The following is a 23,924-nucleotide window of genomic DNA, read 5'->3' as shown; positions in this document are numbered from 1 at the left end:
TGTAAAAATGTCCTTTTTACCACTCCCTGTTAAATTCCCATGCAGCTGTTTTCTCTTTCTTCCCCCTGTCAGATACCAGATATCTGGCAGGAGACTTCTCCAAGCTTATCTGGATGAAGAAAAAAAAAGCCAGAATAAACTCATCAGACTTGAAAATACCTTGGCACAGGAGGATCTTTAGACAGACTGGCTCTTCAAAATATTCTAAGTGGCCCTGCCAATTGAAGATTATTAGCCGTGGCTCTTGGGGATGTGAGAGGATAGGTCATAAGCTGGAAGCTTTGATTTAGAAGCTGGAGAGTGACTGCAGTGATAACTGCTCAACAACACAGCTTTAGAATTAAAAGACTTGAACCTCATCTTTGCTCTAAGGTTAGCATTTTTAGTGGAGCTGGTTTTCAATACGAGCCTCTTGTTTTCTTCCTGGTTGACCAGGTGGATTAGGGAAGAAGACACCATTTAAGAGTCTGCCTTCTTTGAGAAATTTCACAACCACTCTTACAGATGGAATTCTGAAAATTTGAGAGATATTTAGGGATTTAATGCATCTTAGGTTTTTTCTAAAATGAGAACCAAGGATTGCAAGCCTTCAGGATGACATGCATAAGGCTTATTATGAAATGCATTCAATAAATGAGGTAGAGGTAGCTAAAAATGACATCAGTTATAGAAACGCATGTTTCATAGGTAATCACAATAAATTTACGTATGAAAACATGTCAAAGACTAGTTTTGATTTTTAAGTCAGTTGTCATTTAAGAGAAAATTATTTCTCTTAAACAATCCTACCATGGAGCTAGATGAGTTAACACTTATTGTTTTTCCCATTTGCAGGATAGAATTTCTTTGTACTTACATCTTGAAAAGCTTTGGACAAGTCAAGACAGGCATTTGTTAGATTTAGAGATTTAAAGGCAGAGAGAGAGAGAGAGAGCAGAAAGAGAGAGAAGTAGAGAGAGATAGGGTGATCTTCCATCTGCTGGTTCACTCTCCAAATGGACACAACTACCTCAGGTTGGTCCAGACAGGCATTTGTTAGATTTAGAGGATCCTATTTAAGTGAAGGAAAACACTGATCAGTATGAGGTTTGATACAACATTCCTTTGTGAGTATGTGTAAGTTCCTGTACTAAATCACAGTATTTCAAAGTGTGCATTGAAGAATGCAAGTGAAAAGAATGCATATATGTAGTTAGATTTTTTAAAGATTTGTTAATTTATTTGAAAGTCAGAGTTATGGAGAAGGCAAGAGAGAGAGATCTTGCACCCTTTAGTTAGAGCATTTAATATGTGGAAATCCTGCAAAACAGTATCACTCAAGACCAAGATGAGGATTACATGATAAGCATGCATGGCATTAGTGAAAAATTAAAGTAATTGAATAGCTATACTGTAGTTTGAACATTTGTACCTTCCAAACTCCAAATGTTAGAATCCTGTCTGTGAAAGTGACCACATTAAAAGTGAGGTCTGAGACCCACACACTGGTGCAGTGGGCTAAGCATCTGCCTGCAACACTGTCATCCCATATGAGCTCAAGTTCAAATCCCAGCTGCTCTACTTCCAATTCAGCTCCCTACTGAAGGGCCTGGGAAAGCAGCAGAAGATGGCCCAAGTTCTTGGGCTCTGCCACCCACCCACACAGGAGACCTAAATGGAGTCCTGGACTCCTCGCTTCAGTCTGGACCAGCCTGAGGCAGTTGTGACCATTTGGAGAGTGAACCAGCAGATGGAAGATCACCCTATCTCTCTCTACTTCTCTCTCTCTCTCCTCTCTCTCTCTCTGCCTTTCAAAAAATTATTTTTGAAAAAATAAGGACTTTTGAGGGTGATTAGTTCATGTGGGCAGAGCGCTTGTGATTGGGCTGGGTGCCTCGTAGAACAGGCCCCAGAGAGCTCAGCCAAACCTCTCACCCATGTGAGACGGTTGCTGTCCAGGAAGAAGCAGGCCCTCATCAGACAGGAACTCTGCTGGTGTCTTAACCTTGATCCCAGTCTTCAGCTGTGAGCAACTAGTTCATGCTGTCTGTAAACCATCCAGTCTATGGGATTTTGCTCTGGCAACCCCAATGGACTAGGACAGGCAGCTTCCCAATTTAAGAAGGTAGAATTCTGTATATAACTCTATGTCTATAACTTTAAGAGCCCAATCTTCAGAAAATAAATTGAAAATATTTTACTGGATGAAAGCCCTGGCATTTTGGAGAAATACGTCTTTGGGTCACTAATAATAGAAAAATTGATGGTTGAAATCTACAATAATTCTTCTGATAAGTTCAGCACAGTAAAATTCAGCCCAGAGAATAAAAATAAAGCCTTTAGAATCTTAAGATGCTGTACAGGTGCAGAAGGCTAAGAATAAATTTACATTTGATGAAACCAGGAACATATTCGTATATGATCCTGTCATTCTTCTCTTGTGACATTCAATGCTGACCACAGTGTTGTTACTAGTTCAGTTTTTGCCTCTTCTGTGTGTTCAGGAAGTTACTTTTCTAGCTTAATGTAACAATATTTTACATCTAACACCTGGCTCAATGTATATTTGTATTATAAAATAATTAGTTGACATGTATATCAAAGATTTTCCTCCTGTGGTTGATGGTTAGGTTTTTGTACTTTATGCTAAGAACTCTTTCATATGCATTATAATATAGAATTCTAAGGAAAAGAAAGAGCATGCAATTTTAATCTCCATGTTGTGTCTTGAAAAGATTGTTACTTACCTAACAAAGCACAATTCTGAATGGCAAATCTCAGAATTCTAATCAGTGTTTTGCATAACAATTGAATTCTTTCTGAGGAACCCTGAGGACTTACTTTTAATTGGGAATTTACATTCCACCCACATTCATCTCCTTTTCATATTATCTTGCAAAACTGCACCTAAATATTTGTGGAATAAATTAATCTGCATAATATCAACTGTTCAGTTCTTTGAAAACATAATTATTACTCAAGTGTTTTGCTGTTTGTTTGTTTTTTCCACCAAGGCCATGCTTAGATTATTCTAGGAATGTCTGGCAATGACATAATCTCCTTCTCCTGTCCACACTGAGTTTGATTGTATGACTTTCTCTGGACAATGAAACTAAATTAGCAAATATGATCCAAGCAAAGACTTGAGAAACCTTGCATGTTGCAGCTTTCCCTCTCAGAGCTCCTGGAAATGCTTCTACAACCACCTGAAGATTGGGATTCCAGCCTATCCTGGTAGAAGATGGAAACACACACAACAGAAATGCATTGTTTTAGTGGAGGCCCAGTCAGCTCATAGTCAACCCATCAGCCAAGTGCAGATTCATGAGGAAGGCAGGTACTGCTGGCAATAAAACTGGCCAAGTAATTCCAGTCCAAATCTGATGCACAAGATTGTGAGTGAATTACAGCTCAGTATCCATTAAGATCCAGCAATGTGTAGAGTGGTTTATTATACAGCATTGGCTTAAGATCATGGCATTGAAAAGGGACTTCAAAGAAGTGAATAAAGTTGTGTGTGCATGTATGTGTACATATGTAGATATATCATATTTACATATCATTATTTTTCAATAGTGTTAAGTCATTTAAGAAAAAAAAGAAAAAATATCCAAATACCTTCAAAACCTCTCAAACTAGGCTTATAGAATTACTTTTCAAAAGGAATTACACTCATACAAAAGTGAAACCTGTTGAATGCCTAGATAGCTGGGGAAAACCAAGATCCCCAGGTTAGTAAACACAGAGTTTCTACTTTGTTCTTCACTGAAGGCTCAGTATTACAGCCATCATTACGAACACTGGAAGCAAACTCCAATTTCCATCTTCCTTCATGTATTATATAAAACACAGTTAGCTTTCCTGGAGTTCACTGTCTCTCTATAATGACAGAAATTTGTGGTTCCCCCTGCCTATTGTCCTGTTCCCAGTTAAAAAATAATTAAACAAGAGAAAAACACAGGATAGGTTTTGGTCTAGCAGTTATGATGTTGGTTGGTTGCATTCCATGCTGGGTTCAGCTCAGCTCCTGGCTCCAGCTTCCTGCTAACATAGATCCTGGGATGCCACTGTGGTAGCCTCAGTCAACGAGTTCCTTACTACTCACAAGGGAGACCTGGATTGGATTCTTGGCTCCCAGCTTCAGCCCCGAGCCGAGGATCATCATGTGCACTTGGGGTATGAGCAAGCAATAGCTGTATCCCCTCTCTCTCTCACTCTCTGCTCTCAAATAAGTAAATAAATAATAATTTTTTAGAAATTAAAAAACAATAAAACAAATGCCCCCTCTCTTTCTCTCTGCCTCTCAAATAAGTATATAAATTTTTAAGTAAACAATTTTTTAGAAATTAAAACATAGTGAAACTATTGTCTGATGATATAGATTTTGGAACAGGCTTTCTTGCATGCCATAAGCTGTACACTTATAGATGGAACTTTGTGAAGTTCAAGGGAAGGAAATGTTATGCTCCATAAGTTAGTACTAGTCATGATTAATAAAACACAAACTGGCAATGTATAAAAACACATGAAAGTGTTCCTTATGCATTTTCCCCACCCAGAAGTAACCTAACAGGGTTGAGATGTAAAATTAACAGAGGAAAGAAGATGATTTAAGAAATTAGATGAACAGTTTGCTCGCCTAAGATATGCATTCGTATGTCTGCACCCTGTTGATATTTCCTTGGTTCCAGTGGGATCCCGGAGGAGGTGTGTACAGTGAAAGAGGAAATGAGACTCCAGCCCTCCAAGTGCCAATAATAACTGCACTGTCCATAAAGATCTTTGCATTTGACTTTCAGGAATGTTTATCTGAAGCTGAACAACTGGTAACCGTAAGTCGGCTAGATTCTCCCAGGGCAAGTCACAGCCCTTACAAAGAGTGTGCTGGGAGCATCATAAGAGGAGACCATTTGTCATCCAAATAAAATTCAAGAAGGGGATCTAGGAAGTAATTAATACAAAATTAATGTAATAGTACTCTTTAGGTCTTACTATTTGAGATCCGCAAATTTTTAATAATTCCAAAGTGTTCTCTGAGTTAGTAGCAGAATTTTGCATTACCAAGACCAGCACAATTTCAAAAATATTTGGAGTAATGGGACAAAAATATTCATGAGTGGTCTACGTGCCCTTGTATTCCATCATTTCCTCTATGTTGCACCATTTGACGATTTCTGAACCTGAAACATTAATGCGGGTCATGGCCATGCAAGCATTCAAGGGCCAGTGCATGAACTCGCAATGACTTCTCACCTTCCATGGTTCCCAGTGACATTGTGTGTGGAGATGCCAGAGAGCCACCATGCTGGGAGTTTTTATTTGGAAGCTGGACTTAGGAGACTCAGTATGGAGAGTGAGCAAATGAGCATTTTTGTATCATGCCATTGAGGCTTGGAAGCTAATGTGTTAGCGCAACATAACATACCCTTTTCTGACCAATACAGGAAACTACTCAGGGGTTGTCAACTTTCTAACATGCCAAATAGGAGATTTTGAAAGGATACAAAATTCCTCACCACATTCCATCATTATGTCAAATAAATATTTTCACACACACCTCCTCACCACCAACAAATACAGAAAGAACGTTATTGCAGAACACAGAATTCTTCTTTAAACTCAATAAATGTAGGGTTTTTTCCCCCATAAAATCACTCACTGATTTTTGATTTTTTCATTTTGCTGGGTAAAAATACTTAATCATTAAATAGCACACCTTTCTTCCTTTTGATAATTAAGAACAATGAGTCCAGATATCTAAAAAATGGTACAAGAGGGTTATTGAACCAAAGCAATGAAAACAATCCCTGGCAATGCCCAGCTTTACCTGTCTTTTGGTGAGATCCAGATTCTCTGCTATCTTGTATCTCCTCAGTCTAGTCACATAGTTGTGATGGGCAAATTCTGCTTCTAGTCCTTGGATTTGCTCTTGGTAAATGCTGTCCTTTCCTTCCAGGGTTTGCTGTTGACTTCAGACTTGTAATTTCCTTCTTGGGATCTGAAAAAAATTAGTACCAACTCATTCATTCAAATATATGTAATCATGTGATTTACTGTATTCATCATGGCTGAGTTACTGCTTTCCCAAGTGCTGTGCTAGTCTTGGGACAAATGGAGAGCAGAAGCAGTAAAATACTCTCACCTCCATCATGCACAACACATTCCTTGGTTTTCCCATCTGCCTTCAAACAACTGATGACCTAATTGGAGATGTGTCAAATTTTCTCCTTACAAAACATGAACTGTAAATAACCACTCATCATACGATATTATAATAAGATGGACAAAATCCTCTCTAGAAAACAATTTTAGATATGAAATTTAGTAAGTTCTTAACACACAGGCTTGAGGTCTAAGTATGAACAGAATGATTCTCCATTTTTAAGCATTATTTATTTATTTAAAAGGCAGAGCAAGTGATAGAGAAGGAGAGACAGAGAGAGAGATCCTCCACCCACTGGTTCACTCCCCAAATGACCACAAAGGTCTTGGGCTGGGTCAACCAAAGCCAAGAGTCAAGAACTCCATCTGCATTCTTCTGCTTTCCCAATAGAATTAGCAGGGAGCTTGTTGGAAAGCAGTAGAGCCAAGAACTTGGGTCCCTGCCGCCATGTGGGAGACCCAGATGGAGATCAGGCTTCTTAATTCAGCCTGGCTCAGCCCTGGCCATTGTGGCCATTCAAGGATTAAACCTGTGGATGGAAGACCCTTTTTCTAGTTTCTCTCCCTCTCTATATAGCTCTGCCTTTCAAATAAATAAATAAATCTTTGAAATTAAAAATAGAAGAATTAGAAAATACCTCTATTTAATTATGATACTAAGTATTTTTATGATAACTTAAGTATTGCTATGATAACTAAGACACACAAGCAGACTCTTGGTTACCCAAGAAGCCACATTCATCTGATGTTAAGAGCACAACCTCTGCCGCTCACCTGCTTGTTCAACCCTACTTCCTTCGTTTCCTGACCTTTAACCCAGAATTCATGTGAAGATGGTTAAATTAAGTAAATCATTTAGATAAATGCCCACATATTGTAGGATTCAATAATTAATTGTAAACTCTAACCTTTAAGAGAGGACTGTAGCCTAAGGCCTTAGTATTTGGAAATAATACATTTAATACAATGAAGAATTAGAAAACATTTTTAAAAAATAGGAAAAATTTGTTCTTAAAATGGAGCTCAGTCTAAAATGTAAGAAGTTTAGAATTCACACAATGGGGCCGGCGCCGCGGCTCACTAGGCTAATCCTCCACCTTGCGGGGCCAGCATACCGGGTTCTAGTCCCGATCAGGGTGCCGGATTCTGTCCCAGTTGCCCCTCTTCCAGGCCAGCTCTCTGCTGTGGCCTGGGAGTGCAGTGGAGGATGGCCCAAGTCCTTGGGCCCTGCACCCCATGGGAGACCAGGAGAAATACCTGGCTCCTGCCATCGGATCAGCATGGTGCACCAGCTGCAGCATGCCAGCCATGGTGGCCATTGGAGGGTGAACCAACAGCAAAGGAAGACCTTTCTCTCTGTCTCTCTCTCTCTCACTGTCCACTCTGCCTGTCAAAAAAAAAAAAAAGAATTCACACAATGGATAAGTGTGTTCTAATTCACAGTGAAAAATAGCTGAGCTCCTACAAGGAGCTGTATGTTATTTTCTGCCAGCCCACAATGAAACAGAAGGTGTAGCTATGATTTCCAAGGCCCAGTGGCATCCAGAGATGAATTTTTTCCCTCTGAAAGGTTTTTTTGGAAAGTTTGATGAAATATAACTAATCCTAGTCTGCCCAATTAACTAATATCAGATAGTATAATTGTGTGTGAGTGACTAAGTATGAGTGAGTGTGTGTATGGGTGAGTGTGTGTATGAGTGAGTGTGTATGTGTGACTGTGAGAGTATGCGTGTGATATGTGTGTGACTGTGTAAGTATGGGTGAGCATGTATATGAGTGTGTGTGTGAGGGTGTGTGTGTAAGTGTGTAAGTATGGGTGACTGTGTATATGAATGTGTATGAGTGTGAGAGTATGTATGTCAGGATGTGTGTGTGTGTTTCTCTCCTTTAAAGAGTCCCAGTAAACAGATACATGGATTTACTAAGAAGAATCACATCATGCCTAAATGTTAGAACATACAAAATACTATAACTTGTACTCTTAAATGATTTTAATCAAGACAAAATTTACTAAAAACATTCCTTAGCCCATTCTTTAAAATATTATGCCTTTATTATTTACTAGGATGTATAATTTTCTTCATTTGGAGGGTTTGAGAAGCAAATAGCTCAGGTATTTTTTATTTCTGGATGATTAAAAGTCAATAATCTACCTATTTATTTGACTTGCCTTCACAGTAGAAACTGTAAATTATAAAAATAAACAATACATAAAAGCAATGATATAAAAATAATCTTAAAATCTGAGACAACCTGAGTTTCCAGCTCATGTATTATACAGCAGTTTGCTTGCATCTGCTGCTGGAAAGAAATGCCTTGTGATCATTCCCTATTGCAGTCGCACTGGCAAGAAAGATCATAGTCTTTGGGTGAATCTTCTGCAACACATTTCTGATTGCTTTTCTAAAAGGACTTCCCCAATATGAGAAGTCAAAAATCATAGAAGTTCCATTTGTAGGACACTGCTTAAATACCCTTCACAGATAGAATCCTGTTCACATTGAGTAAGTAGTACTTGCTTTCCAAAAAAGTAAAATCAGCCAAAGAGAAAGTCAGTGCTCTCTAATAAAGTCAATTTGTTGTGCAACATAATGATTTCCTCAAATAACAGGGAAGCTCTGATGTAAACATGTTTGAGAAAAATAACATGCAAATGACAAAGAAAGGCTTCCTCTTCCCAAACTGTGTAAATCATATCTCCATTGTCTTCTTTATCATTCTTTCTATTACTTTATGTAGGGAGAGGCTGTGTGCAGGAGGGAGGAGAGAGAGAGAGAAGAAAACATTAAGTGACATTTACTTAGAAAACATACTGAGGCCAGTGCTGTGGCTCACTAGGCTAATCCTCTGCCTGCGGTGCCAGCACCCCGGGTTCTAGTCCCAGTTGGGGTGCTGGATTCTGTCCTGGTTGCTCCTCTTCCAGTCCAGCTCTCTGCTGTGGCCTGGGAAGGCAGTGGAGGATGGCCCAAGTCCTTGGGCCCTGGACCTACATGGGAGACTAGGAGGAAGTACCTTGCTCCTGGCTTTAGACAGGTGCAGCGTGCCGGCCATAGCAGCCATCTAGGGGGTGAACCAATGGAAAGAAGACCATTCTCTCTCTCTCTCTCTAACTCTGCTTATCAAAAAAAAATACTGAATGTGAGATCCTATGAGAGGAATGAAATTATCATCAACAAATTTCTGAGTGTAAAATGTGAAGAATTGCTGGCCTAGCCTGTGTAGAGTACACAAGCAAAGAAGGTTGGTAACAAGACTGGTGAAGGCAGAATGGATACAGTAGCAATGATTATGAATAACAGCAGAAGAGGCTTTCATGTGGTGCATAAATGCCTTTCTAGAAGAGGAAGGAGAAGGTGAGGTCAGAGGCACTGATCCTAGTGCATTTCTTGAACAAAAGAGGCTATGAAAGGCAGTGAGTATAGGATTGGCTTATGTGTGTGGAAAAGTGGGAATGGGGAATTGACTATCTTGCTGAAATAGGAAACTCAAAAATAAAGTATCTTTTAAATACCATTTGATACTATAGTCCCTTTTAGAAATGTGTACACATAGCATGTACCCTATGGTGAAAGTGTGATATGTGACGTATGTGACATGTGACAATCATGAGTAGTTTGCTGTACAATGTACTATAAAATACACAGATAAATATGATATACTACCTACCTAGAAGTACCTTACAATCAAGTTTTGGATACAAGTCACCTAAAATTAACCATAAATAATTATAAATAGTAGTCCTTGGGGTACTATCAAGCTATCATGCGTTAAGGGTTAATACTTTGGGATACATAACCTTTTTCTTTGCTAAATCAATTTATGGGAAATAGCAATGATAATACCATGAAGTGGGTATTTTGTTAAGCAGTTAAGAAGCTGCTTGGGACACCCACATTGCATATTGGAGGGCTTGAGTTCAAGACCTGGCGCTGCCTCCAATTTCAGCTTCTTCTGACTCCTATGCTGGGAGGCAGTCCCATGTGCTTGGGGCCCTGTCTCCTACATGGGAGATGGAGTTTAAATTCCTAACTTGAGAATTTGGTTTGATCCAGCCATGGCTACTGTAGGCATTTGTAAGTGTATCAACAAATGGTAAGTCTCTTTCTCTTTACCTTTCAAATAAACAAATAAATAAAAATTTTAAACAGGAATTTTAATTCTGTTATTATGTATGCATTTCAGAGACTAAACTGAATATTATGGTAAACAAATTTTCTAGGACAGTAGCTTTAACTGAAATCTGATATATTTTTAAAAGCCAAATTTTAGATTAGATACAAAAAAATTTCTACACCTACTTCTAATTTCTCCCAAATGGCATATGAGTAAGTTTATGTGAATGTAAGTAAGTTTATGTGAATCTGAAGATTTCACCTTGCAGATAATCCAAGGGTACTGATTGTGTATTGGATCAAGGCACTCCATCCAAACCTATACTTTGATTTTTTCATATGTCATATATCATGGCTCATAACTTTTGAAATATTTGATAAGTTTTTAGAATTATATACTAGATAGAAGATAGCATTTCATTACACTGAGGGGGGAAATGAACTGGGATTGTATATTTTTCTTGTACTTAACATGTAAGCTGGCACTCTCAAAAAGGGACATGATTTGTTCCTAAATGTTATTTACCAGCATCCCTACCCTTGCATACACACAGCACACAGAAACACGAGTGAAGCACATCATTTGTTTCATATGGCAATAACTGTCAGAGTAGAAAATAAATCTTAGTAGCCGCACATGCTTTTAAAGTTTTGCACTGATTAACCAGAACTCTGGTTAAAATCAGTTTGTAATGGGCATATTTTTGCTTAAAACATTTACAGATTCAGAAAAGAAGAATGACTTGGGGAAAATTGCAGAAGGTTTGACACCTGAAGACTTGAGTTGAAAATCATTGCAATTTGCCGCTTCCATGGTCTTCTAAGCCAATTCTCTTTTCAAGTTCAGATTCCTAATCTATAGAATCCATGCATGATTGTTGCAAGCAGAAAATTGAGAGAATTTAAAGTACAAATGTGGGAGAGAGAAAATAAGTTTAGTAATAACACTTACTATTGACAATATCAAATAAAATGTACCATGAGTGAGATTTAATTAACTGAAAACAATTTTTAAGGATTTACCTTAGTTTTTTTGAAAGGTAGAGTGACATAGAGAGAGGGAAAGATAAGGAAAAAGACATCTTCCATCTGCTGATTCACTCAGGAAATGGTTCACTCCCCTCAATGGTTGGGCCAGACCAAAGCTAAGAGCCTGGAACTCCATCCAAGCTTCCCATGTGGGGAGCAGGCAGGACCCAAGGACTTGGGCTGTCTTTTGCTGTTTTCTAAGGCACATTAGCAGGGAGCTGGACTGGAAGAAGAGCAGCCATGACTCGAACTGGGCTTCAAATGGAATGCAGGCTTTGCAGGTGGCAGCCTAACCTATCGCACCAAAATGCTGGCCCCTCAACTGAAATTTTTACTGACACATTTACTGGTATTTTAATTCCACTTAAATCACTTCACTGTCACTTGACATGTAGCATTTAGTAAAATGCATCTTTCTTTTCTTAAAAAATGAAATTCATTTTATAAAGGAGGTGATGCTCTTTCTACTAATACATATTTTTAAAAACTTGGCTGTGCTCAGAATTCCTTTGGCCCATCAGTTAGGGTTAAGTATGCTTGCTTTTTAAGAAATAAAAGTGTTTTAGCAGGTCTGAGTGCTTTTATTTCTCTCATAATATCTTTTTATAGCTCTGTTACTAAAAACGCCTCAAACTGAAGCATGTCAGTTTTTAAATATAATTTAATGACATTGTCATCTACTTTCAAAGTAAGTCAAACTAAAAAATGTTTATATATATTTTATGTATGTGTGCAAATAATTCAGGGAGAATGAAATTAAAAGATAAGTTTGTGGGGTTGTGACACAGTCTCCTTCTGCAGCACCAGCATCCCAAAACACCAGTTCATATCCCAGCTGCTCCACTTCCAATCAAGCTCTCTGTGGCCTGGGAAGGCAGCAGAAGATGGCCCAAGTGCTTGGGCCTCTGCACTTGCATGGGAGACCTGGAAGAAGCTCCTGGCTTCGGATCTGCCCATCTCCAGCCATTACAGGCATTTGGGGAGTGAACCAGCAATGGAAGACCTCTCTCTCTGTAACTCTGCTTCTCAAGTAAATGTATAAATCTTTAAAAAAAAAGTAAAAGTATAATCTGAAAATGTACTCTTTCTTTGTAATTTATGTTCAGTAGCATTTATTTTAAATGCATGATAACTTCCTAATCTGAAGAAAGTAAGCCTACATTTGAAACTCACTATATTTAAAATATCTTTCTGAGCAGCCTTAGCTATAGAGAAATATGAAAAGAAATTTTGTTGTTAATCATTGTATACAAAATAAACTTGAATGTTTGTCATTGCTACCTAGTGTAATTTAAATATATTGATATAAACACCTCTACCTCTCAAATAAATGTTTTTTAAAAAGATAAGTTTATGTCAGTGTGAAGAACTTTTAAAACTATATACACTTTTGGCCGGCGCCGCGGCTCAGTAGGCTAATCCTCCGCCTTGCGGCGCCGGCACACCGGGTTCTAGTCCCAGTCAGGGCGCCGGATTCTGTTCCAGTTGCCCCTCTTCCAGGCCAGCTTTCTGCTGTGTCCAGGGAGTGCAGTGGAGGATGGCCCAAGTACTTGGGCCCTGCACCCCATGGGAGACCAGGAGAAGTACCTGGCTCCTGCCATCGGATCAGTGCAGTGCACCGGCCACAGCGTGCCAGCCACGGTGGCCATTGGAGGGTGAATCAACAGCAAAAGAAAGACCTTTCTCTCTGTCTCTCTCTCTCACTGTCCACTCTGCCTGTCAAAATAAATAAATAAATAAATAAAATAAAAACTATATACACTTTTTAAATAATATGCAATTTTCATGAACTTTAAAGATTTCCAACATGCATAGCTCCAAATCTTTTGTACCCCAAAATAAAATTACACTTTAATTCCATTTTCCATGAACCCTTTGAAATCCTCTCAGATTTATAGTTTAAATATTTTAAATGTTTTAAATTGAATCATCATTTGTCACAGATGAATGTAGTCAAATGTATGCAAGTTTTTTGGTACATACATAAAAACACTTCTAGAATTTTGATCATCACTCACTAAAGAAATTTCAGAATCCTCTTTATTTAAAACTAATTTGTGTGGTGCAGAATGGGGAAATTGCTCTGACTTGTACAATTGGCCACGTTCCATGAAACATGTTCCCTGCACACAGGGAATTTCAAAGCTGAAAGCTAAGATGACATCAAACAGCTCTTGAACTTCCAGAAAATTTAACAACTGGCTACCTGAAGCCCCTATTAACCTGTTCCAGCACACTCAAGACTGCAACACTTTACTGTTTCAAAAAAAATGAAATCCTGGTGTTCAAAAGCTGTCATACAATGTTGGATAGTGAGAACACGTTAAGAGAGAAGTTTGATGAGTCTAAGAGAATAGGGTTACTTCTTTCACAAGTGATGTTAATGATCAGACACTAGTATTTAGAGTGGTATTCTATTTTTTTTTTTACATTTTAAGCTTTTATTTAGTGTGAAAGATGCATAGGAGAGTGAGGGCTTTATTTCTAGGAGAGAGATAGATCTGCGTTCACACCAAGTACCAGGAACCAGCCACGTGGAAGAGCATCCAGGCCAGGAAGCATAGGGCAGCTTGGCCCGAAGGCCATGTGCCCTGTGAAGAGTTAAAATTGTATATGTGCGGGTGTAAAAAGTTAAGCTTAAGCTTACAGGTTTAAACCTTCCTGGTGCAGCTGTGAAAATAAAACAGAGTGAAGTAGCACCTTGACAGTAGGGACTCCATTTTGGAGCACTTGACACTCCATTCTGGGAAAGCACCCCCCCACACACCGTGAGACTGGTCTGAAACTATGATCTCAAATAGTCAGACAATAGCAGTGCACTACATCACCCTTGGCAATGCACAAAAACCCCCTAGCATGATTGCTCAAGCTTAAAAATAAAAAAGGTTGCACCTGGGTTACCTGAGCTAATAATGAAGATGTGATTTGTCTATGTCTTAAGATCATAATTGCTGATTGTAAGATATTAGCAACCGCTTAGCAACCGTGTATTCTCTCCCCCCTCCCGATTTTGCGGTTTTTGCCTTTATAAACAGTATGCTGTAGTTCCTCGGGGCTCCTCTGTCCTTGTATGTTCAGAGAGCCCCAACATGTTGGATCAATAAATCTTTAACCCTTTGCTGGTTGCATGAGAGAAAAGTCTCTTGGAGTCGTTCCTCGGGCAGTGGGCTTTTTCTGACCCTAACACCCTGAAGGCACAGGGCTACAGCCAGCCCCCCACTGGCAAGAGGCCACGGTGACAAAAAGGAATAAAAGGGGGGATAGACACACTATGTCACAGATTTTTAATCCATTATCAAAGGAGAGTGGCTAATTAACCTGATTGGCCAGTGGGTGCTCAGATGTGGCCAGGTAGGGGCATGAGGTCACACAGGGGTGTGGCAAAGGCATGGTCTTCCAGCTCACAAGCCTAATCAATTTTAACCTGTATGCCTGTCTACTTCATTTCCCCCTCAGAGACTTCATCCCTTAATCCTAAGGGAAGTTGATACGTGTAGAATTATCTCTTCTGTAAATGCTTCCTGCTTATGGGGGCATAGTGCAGGCTCTGCCTATGGGTCTGGAATTCTCCGCATAGCCTATCTAACAAATTCGTTTTGTGAGTGGGAGCAGTCTTGGTCATTGCCAATGTCTGTGTCCCCTGCATGGTCAGTTACTCCCAGAAGTTGAGTTCTGAAACATAAAAGTTTGCTGACTAGCATAAACAAAACTGGAACAAAAATTATAAGTGGGGTGCCCCTTAAGATGAAAACAACATATTTTTCAGATTCCCAGAGAGTGGGTAGTGATAAGTTACCCTTATGTAGATTATAACCCATTTAGCTTGAGTATAGAGAATTATAATAGAATAACTCATTAGGTAGCTTTATTCTCAATAACAGTTCCCAGAGATAATGAAGAAATGCAGGTACAGCATTTTTGCCTTAAGGTACAGCAGTCTTGATGTGACAAAGGCAAAACTTTACTTATCTTATTGCTTTGAAGAGGTACTAAGGTCTCTGATTGGCTTACAGGAATAATCAGGCATGTCTTTCGCATTCACCTGTGAATATTTAAGAGGCAGAAGTTTAATCCTAATTTAATGGAGGTAGTCATGCTCAATATCACCTGGTAAGATCCCTTTCATTTAAGCTGAAACTGATCTGAAGAGAATCTTATGAATGGTTTGCTCAGGAATTGTTAATGTTGGAGTTTTTGTTAAAAACGCCTTGATTCCTTGGAACAGCTTTTGTAGCTCCCATGCCCAGCACATTGTGTCTATGTCAGAGGCTTTTTAAGCAAACACAAGGCTTAGAATCCAAATCCTGGAATCCATAACAACTTTTGTAGCTACACTTTTCAGTACAGAGTCTGCATCAGGGCCTCTTTAAAGCTGTATACAAAAGCTTGGAATTCAAATCTTGGAATCCAAATTCCACAGAATTTCATCATTCTCAGAAATCTCCTCAGCTGCCTTTAAATAGCTGACCCTATGTTAAAACATATGAGACAGAAATTTCACAGAAAGACATGTATCCAAGATTTTACATTTGAGGCACTTAATAAACTTTAAATAAATACCTAAGAATACAGGCATTGGAGCTTGACACTTAGCCACAACTAGAACTTATGATGCATAATATCACACAATAGCACAAAGTAAATTTTTGGAGTTAAGTTTTACCATTAATGTTAATACTGTAGCTCTTTTGAGAACAGAGGTCCTACATGGGAAGTTAGTACACAGTGATTCCTGTTGTTAATTTAACAATTAACACTCTTATGTGTGACATCAGTGATCACCCGAGGCTCTTGACATAAGCTGCCTAGGCCATGGAAGCCTTTTGAGTTTCACAAACTCCATCAGTATTCAGACAAGGCCATAAGCAAAGTGGAAGTCCTCTCCTCCCTCGGGAGAAAAGTACATTCTACTTTGATGACCACTCCTTTCCACTGGGTTCTCACCCAGAGAGGTTCTCCACATAGGGACACTTTTTCCACGAGTGCCCTGGATTTCCATGCCTGAAATGCTCTTGTGGGCTTTCTAGCCAGACCAGAATGCCTTCAGGGGTGATTCTGAGGTCACTGAGTGTTACTTAAGGAGATTGCCACTCTATGAGTCTGCTGTAAGGACTCCCTCCCATATTGGAGCATTCACTCCTCTTTAATTTTATTTACTATTAGAAGTTAATACTTAATCTTATAGACAGGATCACTTTAAAACTTAAGATGTTAGCATTACCATCTAGCCCGAGGGGATTTGCGATCCCATATCAAGTTTTAAACTGTACCCTTAGAAGTAAGTCTGTAGGAATGTATGCAGAGCTATACAGCTTTACAGTCTCTGTAGGACCTGAGAAAATAAAAACAGACACAGGTCTTCATGAGCTTAATTATTTTATTCTTAAGCATATTACATGGATACATTGTATTAGCTATAATTTCTTAATCCTTCTAGTCGAAGGGCCTCCCAATTATTAAGTGTAGATCTGTCATGGAGTCTCCAAAGGAGCAGATGTAGAACTATCCATAGCTAAATCACCTTGTGGGGCCAGCGCTGTGGTGCACTAGGCTAATCCTTTGCCTGCGGAGCCAGCATCCCATATGGACACCAGGTCTAGTCCTGGTTGCTCCTCTTCCAGTCCAGCTCTCTGCTGTGGCCCAGAAAAAGCAATGGAGGATGGCCCAGGTGCTTGGGCCCTTGCACTGCATGGGAGACCAGGAGGAGGCACCTGACTCCTGGCTTTGGATCAGTGTAGCTCCAGCTGTTGTGGCCATTTGGGAGGTGAACCATTGGATGGAAGACCATTCTGTCTGACTCTCTCACTGTTTGTAACTCTACCTGTCAAATAAATAAATAAATTCTTTTAAAATCACCTTGTAACCTGGGGAGACAGGAGGTAAATAGGGCTAAGCTTTGGCCCAGTTATATCTCTGATCATCTACCTTAACACTTAATGTGACATCTCAGTACTATACCTATTATAGAGCTTAATGTATAAAATCACACTCAGAGAGAAAAATAAGGAAATAACATTGTAAAATCTCATTCAGAGGTGAAAACAACAAACTAACATAATAAAATCCAGCTCAGAGGTGAAAGTAACAAGCTAATATAATAAAATATGATTTAATATACATTGCTCTATTAATCAGCCATGTAGTATGTGGTTGGTCATGGGGGCCACCACCTTGGGGTGGAGTCTGTTGCCCATCTTACTATGAGGGTGGAAGTTCCCATGGTGGGTCTCCATCTTGGGGCATAAGTCCCACCCTCCACATAGAGTGGTATTCTAAAGTTCAACTGTAATGCTCAGAACATTTTTCTGATTCATTATTTATATTTCTTGCTGTGTTGATCTGACAAAGAACCCATTGAAATATATAAATTGCTCTGCTGAAGCCATGGTATACAAAGAAAATCCTCAGCACTGTTGTACATAGTGAAATATATTTCTTTTCAATCATATGTAACACAAGTGTACATGCATTAACAATTGCTACTCATAGATTATTGGGATATCCAGCAATGATCACCACATCCAAATGTTTTGTTCTTTAAATTAAATAATAGATATGTCCATCCCAAAGCATAGAAAAAATTATAGCACAAAGAACTTCCCTTTGAGATCTCAATATTAGAATGTAAAAGTAGAGAAATGGTTTCACACCAGTGGGAAGAAACTACACATTTCTCCTGATTGTAAGAACATGTTTCTTTCAGGATAGATATTGGAATCATTTATAATAATTCTACACTGGTGTTACTTAAGGGATTGGCAACTCAGCTTTGGAAGTAATAGAGAATCCAAATTGGCAAGACTCAACTCAAAAGAAGCCTTGCTCAAATCTCACTTGACCACACTTTGAAGCACTGTACAATGTAGCTGAAGCGTACAAGTACCTGCTCTCTAGAAAAGAGCTGTCTTACATGGGGTGAACAGAAGGGAAGTTGCCACAGGAATACACAAACACATCTTGTCTTCTGGGTAGTGTGCATGGGTATTTTTGAGTAGTCAAGTTTTGTGTGTTTCTACGCATGTACTGTGGCATTCCTAAAGATAAGTTTTCCTACTTTATACCTAATATTAATTACAATATCAAGGGGAATCTTCCCTACTGCAAAACACTAAACATGAATAAGAATGTTTTTATGATTAAACTCCCTGTTAGTAGCCACACAGCATAATTAATCTGCCCTGCAGCTCTATTGTGTGGTGATAGCTATGGGAATGAAAATGGCAACAGCCTTGTCATTTTGTTTGCTACCTAACAGTTGTAATCCCTCTATTTTCTATATATTGCCAGCTTCATAGATTCCTTAAATGGCCAAATGTGATAATATCCAGGCAATCACTTTACAAGCTGTCCCATAAATAAATATGGAATGTCATCTGAGAAGTGTCTATGGCATATTGAAAACATATTTTCACAACACGGTTGTACTTTATTCCAACTCTTATATTAGATTAAGTGACATCCGTTCTCTATTCGCATCTCTCTCATATACTTACACAACCAACTCCTTCTACTCTGGAATATACTATCCCTCAATTGAGGGAGAGGCTCCTCTACAACACAGAAGACTTAAGTGTGAGGAGGTATGTCAAACTTGGTAAAGTTCATGGCAGTGAAGGCCTGGAGTGTTAGAGATACTGTTCCTTACTTGATTATATTTTAATGCCTTTATTTTGAAAGAGCTCTGTTATATACTTAGCTATAAAACAATGTCACATGAAAAAAGAGTACTGCATGGAACATGATAAGGTTTTATAATGAAGAGTTGTATAATTCAAAATTATATCTAATAACAAATTTGGCAAGGTTGCCAGGATTTTTCACTTAAAAAAATCACACTGACATACAACTAAAGTCCAGAATATGAAAAAATGATGAACAAGTTAGCCAATCTGTGTCCATCCTTCCTTTTGAAGGTAGTAATTTATTTCAATGGTGTTTTCTCTTTATATTCCATTATTCTCAATTACTATATTCACTGTGTTCAAGTGCTTACTTCAAAATGTATTTGCCACATTAAATGAAATTCTTATATAGTATTATCCACATATCCACTGGGTTTAAATGCATATGCATTGAAAAATAAATATAGCATATGTATTTATCACAATAAATAAATCATAGGTAAAGCTTACACTTTAATATTCACAAATAAAATTCAATATTTCAGGGGAAAGCCTTAATATAGGTATTTAATTTGTTATAAGAAAAAAGTTTTTTTTCAAATTAGGAGAAACATAGATTTCTGTTCAGAAAAATGAATAATCATGCAATTCTCATAAATCTTTAACACTCAAACATACACAGAGTGGGTGTTGGAAGAACATTCTCAATGATAATATTTACCTATAATGTAAGTTTGCCTCATGAGCTCATCAGGACAGTGTCTCAAAGACATCCTGTACTTTAAAGATTAATGGTAAGGCTGGCACCATGGCTCACTAGGCTAATCCTCCTCCTGTGGTGCCGGCACCCCAGGTTCTAGTCCCAGTTGGGGCACCGCTTTCTAGTCCTCTTCCAGTCCAGCTCTCTGCTGTGGCCCGGGAAGGCAGTGGAGGATGGCCCAAGTGCTTGGACCCTGCACCTGCATAGGAGACCAGGAGGAGGCACCTGGCTCCTGGCTTTGGATCAGCACAGTGTGCCAGCCGGAACAGCCATTTGGGGGGATGAACCAACGGAAGTTAGACCTTTCTCTCTGTCTCTCTCTCTCTCTCTCACTTTCTAACTCTGCCTGTGAAAAATTAAAAAAAAAAATTAAATGGTAAGATAGTCCAGACATGCAGGCCATAAACAGATTTTAGTAAATTCTACAGCTAAGCTCAAAAGGCAAGGGTCTACTTTGATGGTACTATTGCTTTGTCTTCTCATGTTACACTATTTCCTTTCCTTAGCAATCTTACATATTCATGAAAATCCTCAAGGATCATATTCTAGGTTCCAAAAGGTAAAGAGAGGAAGCTCAATTTTATGGAACAGGAAACTAAAGCTTCTGTGAACAGTCCTTACATATTAGCGGAACTTTCTAACTGTAGGAGCCAACAACAAGTTATGAAAAATTTCATTACTTTCCCAAAATGTCTAGAATGTAAATTTCTCAATTTAAGAGATAACCATTTAATACAACATAAGACTTTTAAATTTTAATCAACTTCAAGAAAATAATCAATTTTCCTAGGATTACCATGAGTGCATTAGCTCATCTTATAAAGAAATGACTTCAGAATTCTTTTATTTTTGAACTTATCATTTTACAAACTGTTTTGAAGGGCTCATAAGACAAACTCAACTAATGGAAGCAGAATAATATCAGAAGAATGTCTTTTACTCACTTGTTGAAGTAAGGGAATCTAGTCTTCAAAATTATGACTATTACTTTGTTGATTGCATCAGGCTAGAGATACTCCTGTGGCATTCAAATCCTTCCTTAATGATGTCCACTATTTATTTTAAAAATTAATATTAATTATGTCATAATAGCATTATATTTATATATCAATATGATTGTAATATTTAAGAAGCCATTAGGACTTAGTGTAATACTTGCTTCTCTGAATTATTATTAACTGCATAACTAATGAGTATTCATATTAAAAACAGCTACTTTGAAAAGAAAGCTTTATTAGCATTCTTTAGTTGAATAAAAAGACAAGTTTGAGCCATGCACTCCAGATGTGGGGATCGCTTTGTTTAAAATGGAGCCAGCTACACAGGGACAATAATTGGAGAAAGAAGGAGAAATCACATCACCAGCCTTTGCAGGAGGGATTGTGCCCCTTTTTTTTGGAAGCTGCATCATCCTTACTGGGACAGAGGCAGGCAGGTCAGGCCAGAGAACTGATCTGGGTCCTTCATTGTCACTCTCAAAGTCTTACATAAAATTGTCTCCACATTCCATAGAAATGCCATGGTTTTTCAGGAAAAATACAGACCTGAGACAATAGTTTATTTTGCCTGGAACTACAGTTCCCAAACTGAAAAATTACTGCCAGAAATAGAAATGAGTTTGGAAAAAAGTTTCTCTGAACTGAGATGCAGGAAAGTGCTCCTGCATTAATTCCCTGGTACTCTGGGACCCCAATCAAGGGTCCTTTGTTAAGAACCTCTCAAAGTGATGAGTCATTCACGGGAAGTGGGAAGCTTTGGGTCTGCAGTCTACTTACCAAGGGAATTCCCTTTTCCTCAGGCACCCCCTTGCCAGCAGAGGTATAAAAAGGCAGCAGCAAGGCCTAGCTGGTGATGAGGCATTGCCCAAGTGTGGGCAGCCAGGTCATTCACTCACTAAGGCACAACTGCCCTGGGCTCTGGGCAGGGCTCTCACAACTCCTTGAGTCCCCCAAGCATCCGCTGCTCCTGGGCTTCCCCATCTTTGTTTCCTTGTACTCTTTCCTTAAGCATGGCAACTGCTCCCTGGGCTGATCTCCTCTAGGATTCATCCCCATGTCTTCCACAATTCGCCATTGTCAACATGTTACTTACCATGTGACTTCCACTCAACCCGTGTTTATTGAATATTTGCAGTGGGAGGTATTCTGTTCCTCACTAGGAAACTGATGAGTAAATAATATACCATGTGACTTAATTAAGTAGCTTATGGAAGTAGTGGGCTTGTGTTGGGTGGAAGGTGGGGTGTTGGGGGTATGGGAAGCGGGGGTGGTACAGGAGGGCAAATCATGAACAAGAATAAAAATAAGTTCATAAATATCTAGTAACATCAAAGTACTGATTTGTGACTGAAGAGAGATGCAAACATCCATTGGTCATCAAAGAAGAAAAGGGCACATACAACTGGGGAATCATGAAAAGCTTTCATGAGCAGATCAGGTGTACCACAGCTCTTAAAGAAAGGACAGAGCCTCTACAGTGGCAGAAAAGGGCTTTCCAGGTGACAAGAAAAATAAAAGCAAAAAACATGAGCAGGAGGCATAAAACAGTATCTGGAGTACAAAATACAGAAGGGAGTGATGAAAAACAGATTCCAGAATGATAGGTTAAGGCCTCGCGGGACCTTGAATGAATGACAAGCTGAGAGAGGCAGTTGTTTGTGGGCTGAAAAAGTGTTGTCACAACAGAGAGGAAGGGGGATGGCAAAAGTACAGGCATCCGATCTAGGGGACCATGGGCCCTGAAGACTAGACAGGGAATGGTGATGCTGACAAGCCATCATGAAGTCAGGAATGAGCTGAAGTCCAGCAGAGAGTCCAACATTCCGGGAAGAGTAGGTGTCGCTCCCCCTCTTCATGGAGGAACGACACAGGACCCTGCGCTGTTCTTTCGTCTGCTCGGCCCTCCCCGGGTTTGCTGCTGGTTCTTCCCGGGTTGGCTACTATCCCTTCCACCTCCGTGGAAGGGCAGTTCCCCCTGGCCACATTCCCCACTTCCACAGGGGAGCGGCACACCGCCGGCCGGCTCTCTCGGGGGCTGCACAGGCGTTCCCTCAGATGTTCCCCTTACATGTTCCTCCGTGCATGCCGTCTCTCTCCTCCTTTATAGTCCTCCTCCGCCAATCCCAACTCGGCTGCCCACAGTACGCTGCTCTCCAATCAGGAGCAAGTCCTACAGTTTATTGGTTGAACTGGAGGCAGCTGTGCGGAAGCTGTTTACTTCTCTCCCAGCGCCATATTGTGGGAGAGCAGATGCATAGAATAAGTCTTAATTCCAGTAACTCAGTCCAGTCCGGGCTGCTCCCCACAGTAGGAATAAATTTCACTCACCTAAAAAGACTAAAATGTTTTCCTGCCCCTTTTTTCTACACAGCCAATAAAACTTTACTGCAAATTATATTTGGTTTGGATTTTTTTCTGTTCCAAAACCTCTAACAAATAATGAGTTGCCTATACACTTAATTGTTTGGTTTAGTGCTGTACCATATATACATACTTCTTTCCTGGGCTTCTAAAATATCCTGAATCTAATCATTTACATTTTTCTACATTTCCATACTTTTAATAAGCAATCTCAACTCATATATTCTAACATAATTGCACCCAGGGATATCTTTGCTAATGTTCAATAGTAATAATGCCTTTTCCACCACACAAGGCTTACAGAGCAATCTCAATTAATTCCCAACTAACCTTTATTTAAAAAAATTCACAAGTGAATAGTCCTCCTGCTTCCCACATCTTCATGCCCTTTGTTGGGGCAGTTTCATTGCACAATGTATGGCTGGAAACCCCGCAGGCCCAGATGTTTTCATGGGAGAGATGCTGCACCCCCTCAAAATTCTCTACGTTGACTCTCCGCAAATCCAAGATGAACGCTTTATCCCCACTGTCCTGCTAAAAGTGCTTCAAATCTCCTTTAGGAACTCCTTCTGCTTGTCAGCTACCTGACTGGCAATTCTGGAATTCAGACTAGAAATACCACTTGTTCTCCTTGATAGGTGACAACTAACTGAGCACCAAAAAGGAAACCTGTTAAAGTGAAATGAACACTATGAGAAACGGTGACTTGATCAGCCCTCACCCTGACTGTTGATGAGCAACTTGATATGTTATCCCTCTTAGTATTTTTGTTTGTTTGTTCTACTTAATACTTTTGGTTGAATACTGTAATCAATACACAATTCTTCTTAAGTGCTGAAACTTAACTGAAAAGTGATCACTGTTAAATATAAGAGTGGGAATAAGAAAGGGAAGAGATGTG

General features: G+C 39.3%; 2 long non-coding RNA genes across 2 annotated transcripts in view; one reads left to right on the top strand and one right to left on the bottom strand.

The window, feature by feature from the left end:
• The window catches only part of LOC138846856 (uncharacterized), a 29,772-nt gene extending 10,427 nt beyond the window's left edge, over positions 1-19,345 (bottom strand). Inside the window, exons 1-2 of the long non-coding RNA XR_011384365.1 lie at positions 16,804-19,345; positions 5,807-15,324 (exon numbers count right to left, since the gene is read on the bottom strand). This is a non-coding gene — a long non-coding RNA (uncharacterized lncRNA). The remainder of the gene's footprint in view (positions 1-5,806; positions 15,325-16,803) is intronic.
• Positions 1-23,924, top strand: part of LOC127489155 (uncharacterized) — a 477,275-nt gene that overhangs the window by 148,506 nt on the left and 304,845 nt on the right. The gene's annotated exons all lie outside the window — the stretch shown is intronic.

This window comes from Oryctolagus cuniculus, chromosome 19 (genome assembly GCF_964237555.1).
Source record: "Oryctolagus cuniculus chromosome 19, mOryCun1.1, whole genome shotgun sequence".
Lineage (NCBI taxonomy): Eukaryota > Metazoa > Chordata > Mammalia > Lagomorpha > Leporidae > Oryctolagus > Oryctolagus cuniculus.
This window is presented reverse-complemented; position numbering and strand designations above follow the sequence as displayed.